This window comes from Gavialis gangeticus, unplaced genomic scaffold, assembly GCF_001723915.1.
Source record: "Gavialis gangeticus isolate Ggan-Ray unplaced genomic scaffold, GavGan_comp1, whole genome shotgun sequence".
Taxonomy (NCBI): domain Eukaryota; kingdom Metazoa; phylum Chordata; order Crocodylia; family Gavialidae; genus Gavialis; species Gavialis gangeticus.
The window spans coordinates 111,024,956-111,029,381 of record NW_017729025.1 but is presented as its reverse complement, the minus strand read 5'-3'; the positions used below and the strand labels follow the sequence as shown (position 1 = coordinate 111,029,381).

The 4,426-nt window shown below is 39.8% G+C and overlaps 1 long non-coding RNA gene across 2 annotated transcripts in view; it reads right to left on the bottom strand.

Annotated features, from left to right (window-relative positions):
- The window catches only part of LOC109298966, a 31,242-nt gene that overhangs the window by 14,440 nt on the left and 12,376 nt on the right, over window positions 1-4,426 (bottom strand). The window contains exon 2 of one of the 2 annotated variants that reach the window (XR_002097733.1): window positions 795-922. This is a non-coding gene — a long non-coding RNA (uncharacterized LOC109298966). The remainder of the gene's footprint in view (window positions 1-794; window positions 923-4,426) is intronic. The other variant, XR_002097734.1, reaches the window with a different exon arrangement.

Below are 4,426 nucleotides of genomic sequence, written 5' to 3'. Positions count from 1 at the left end.
ATGACAAGGTCAAACGGTTATAAACTCCAGCAAGACCGTTTCAGACTGGATGTAAGGAAGAATTTCTTTACTGCCTGAGCACCCAAGGTCTGGAATAGCCTGCCATTGAAGGTGGTTCAGGCACCCACATTGAATGCCTTCAAGAGAAATTTGGATGCTTATGTTGCTGGGATCCTATGCCCCCAGCTGACTTCCTGCCGCTTAGGTGGGGGGCCGGACTCAATGATCTTCCAAGGTCCCTTCCAGCCCTAATGTCTATGAAATCTATGAAATATGCATAGTGATAACTGCTATCAAATGCTTTATATATTGCTGGAAATGTTGCAGTGAATTCACAAAGATGGCCTATAAATTTTAGTTTATTGGAACTCTGGCTAATAAATCCTCAGGAGTCAAAGGACAACATGAGAATAACACACATTCTATGATGTCTGCTGTAAAGAAGTTGTTTTCTGATGTTGTTTTCCAGCAGCAATGTAAAACTCAGATATCCAAAGCACGAAGTAGGCCTGGAACGGATCTCATGAGGTCATCTAGTGCTCAAGGCAGAATCATCCCTGACTAAACTAACCCAGTCAGAGATGTCTAACCTGTTCTTGAAAACTTCAAAGGATGGGAATTCCATGGATTCTTTAGTTAGCTTATTCCAATGCTTGACTACCTTCATAGTCGGAAAGTTCCTTTTAATCTCCAAACTAAATTTCTCTTAAATCACCCAAACGGTTGTCAGAATCAGTTTTCCTTTTGTGAAATGCATGTCCCTGAATGAATTAAAGAAAAAAATAATTTCTTACCTTGCCTACCTTGGCACTCACCATCCACGGCTAGTAACTTTCACATTAAAGTGTATTTGGTTTGTCTGTAGATATATAGCTGCTTTAGGATCATCAAATCTTATATGCTCCTGAGAAATTAAACAAATCTGAAGTGCAGGAGAGGAAAACAAAGCAGGAAGAATAAGCAAGACCCCCCAGAAAACAGTGTGTTTCTCTCTCCCATCTCTGAATGGATAAAACTCACTCCTGAGCAACTTAAACAAGAGACCTGCCTTGAGAGTAGCACCAAAGCAGAATAGGAAAAGACATAAAAAACACAATGAATTATTTGAAATAGGAACTGGTGCTCCTCATTTCTTACATCACTTTTCTTCTAGCTTCCCACATTTTCTTTTCCCTTTACCACTTTGCACCTTGCTGACTTGGTTTATAGATTCAAAGGACTCAACAGCAGGCTGCTGTGTGGCACTAAGGCCTAAAGCCTCTTTTGCCTCTTGCACTTTCACCCTTATTGCACCAGGCTCCAAGCAGTCCCATCCCATCACATAGACTTTTTTCCCCCACCCCATGTATTTTATTTTACATAGCAGATTGTAATTTTTGTCATTTAAATTTTTTAGCTAAACCACAGCAATAATAAGACAAATTACTGACCAATACATTTCCTAACATGTGACAGCTTATTTATTTGTACCCTGTTACAAGAATCATTCACATCTGTATATAAACACATGATTATTTGCTTCCCATTTTGCATTCCATCAGTCCTCAATTCACACCTCACATATAATGGCTTAATAGCAGCCCTTCAGAGGCACCTTGTATATGTTCATCACCAGCCTCTAATGAAACACAGCCTTGCCCTTGATTTTTATCTACTTGTACATTTCAATTTGGCATATCATGCTTTTCTGCATGTGCTTGGAAGTGAGTGTGCATCTGGGTGCTAACAGGATTTCCTACCAGTGCATGCTGCAAGGATTTTACCTTGCTACTTACATGATAGCTCCTCTCTTCTATCATTTTGACCTACAATAATATAAACCCTTTTTCTTATCTCTGTTTGCATGCAGATTAAAAGTATTCTACTTCTTGTTCTCTTCTATTACAGTGGTATGAAAAGCATTCTACATTCCTCTTAAACTGTCTTCTGTGTGTACAGGTTTCCCTTGCTTTATGTGCGTTCTGTATGTGCAAATTCGCACTTATATGATGACCCTTTTTATACGAAAAATTCATTATATGCAGGGTAAATTCACTCTTATATGATCAGTGTGGTGCAAGCCCGTAGTCAGCTGCTTTCTGTGGTGCATTGTGGGACTGACATGCACCAAAATAGTCTCCTGTGTGGATCTGTTCTCTTCACTCGTCTGCAACACATGTTTCTGTAGCTGCCATCCCCATCACATTAATATTCACTACCACTGTGCTTGTGTGTACCGTCTGCTGTTGGCAAGTACCAAAATTGTCTTGTAAAAGGGGTAGAAATGGGTTGGGGGGGTGCTGATTTGCACTAGAAACTCATGCAAGAAGTGTTGCTATATGATACAACTAAGTGGAACAGCAGTAGTTTTGGATCCACAGTAGTATATTGTTGATTTCAGTATTTTTGTTATCTCAAACTTTTGAGAATATACTTATGGACTTCTGTTTGACTGTCCATAAACTATAATTATAACTATTCTGTGAAGGTCTCAATTAACATACCAAAAACAGAAGCTATCATTCAGAACTGTTTTGTGACCTCTAGGTATGCTACAGCTTCTTACCTTTGCTGGATCTCTCTGGTCCTCCAGATTGTGTTCGTGTTTTTTTGGCTTTTACTGACATCCTGGCTGTTAGGAGTTTCCCATGGTGGTGATGTAGCTATGGTGATCCAGGGAATATGTGAGAAGCAAGATTTGTGAGGTAAGGTAATATCTTCTATTGGACTAGCTTTATAGTTTGGAGAGATGTGCTCCTCCCAGCTGTAAAATTTGTCCAATAAAAGATATTTTCTCACTTAATAAATCATGCTTCACAAGTTTCATATCCAGAAATGCCTCAAGTGTGAAACTGATATTGAATGAACAATAAACACTGCCAAAACAATGCACCCATCCATTCTTACTATTGATTTATATGTTCAAAATGTTGTATAATCATGAGCTACATCATCAAAACATCCAAGGTTCTTTGCCATTATTTTTCTTTACAACTGACAGAGAAGTGTTCATTCTTTATGTTTCATACCATTTGTGTTTACAGTATCAGTAAAATATGTTTCCTGCTAGGGTGCAGTCTTTCATGTAACTTCTTATTTAAAGCCAGCTCTGAAATATGGCTGTATATTTGAAGGCTCTTGTGCTGCCTTGTCATTTCCTCCCATTAGTGAGCACTTATACACATTCATTAACCACTGGCCTACTGGCAAGACTAGGCTAGGATTATTCCATATCCCTCTTGTTGAAGTCATGCAGCTCTGCAGTAAAGAAACCAAAATTCATGGGGCCAGAAAGTAAGAGGGGACATGATCATATAATCATAGAAACATAGAAAATTAGGGTTGGAAGGGACCTCAGGAGGTCATCTAGTCCAACCCCATGCTCAAAGCAGAACCAGCCCCAGCTAGATCATCCCAGCCAAGGCTTTGTCTAGCTGGGTCTTAAAAACCTCCAAGGATGGAGATTCCACATGCTTGCTCCAGTGCTACATGACCCTCCTAGTGAGATAGTTTTTCCTAATACCTAATGTAAACTTCCCATGCTGCAACTTGAGACCATTGCTCCTTGTTTTGTCATCTGCCACCATTGAGAACATCCTCTTTTGAACTCCGCTTCAGGTAGTTGAAGGCTGATATTAAATTCCCCCTCAGTCTTCTCTTCTCCAGACTAAATAAGCCCAGTTTCTTCAGTCTCTTCTCAGAAGTCACATACTCCAGCCCCCTAAACCATTTGTGTTGCCTTTCACTGAACTCTTTCCAATTTGTCCACATCCTTTCTGTAGTGGGGGGTCCAAAACTGAACACACTACTCCAGATGTGGCCTCAACAGTGCTGAGTAGAGGGGAATAATCACTTCCCTTGATCTGCTGGCAACAATTCTGCTAATGAAACCCAGTATGCCACTAGCCGTCTTCACAACAAAGGTACACTGATGGCTCATATTCAGTTTATTGTCCATGTGATTTGGCAGCCTAGCATTTTTTTTAGGAACTTTATGCAGTGATTGATCAATGCAAAATATATAAGCATTGTTAGAAGCAGAACTGGAGCTCAAGGCTCCTTCCTTCCAGGTGACTGCTCTCATCATTGTGCTATGAACACTTAATATTCTTAATAATTAATCTCACATTAATTAAAGCAGCTTAATTTAAGGGTGGAGTGTGGTTTGGATCATGTCTGAAAAAGACATGCACCTACAGAGATTCAGCCTTCTCAGGTAAATAAAGTTGATTAATTTTGGATTGTTTGGAGTTAGGTTACTTCACTTATAGCAGGAGATTTACCCAGGCAAACGGTGCATTATCCCCAAATAAAAACATAAACCTGAGGCGGTTGTCTGGTTTTTAATTCTATCAATGTGCTGCTTGTGTTACTTGTGTTTCTATATGGAGCTGTATCTCTCCCTTCTGCAAGTCCTCACCCCCAATGGAGCTATCTTACAGGACTC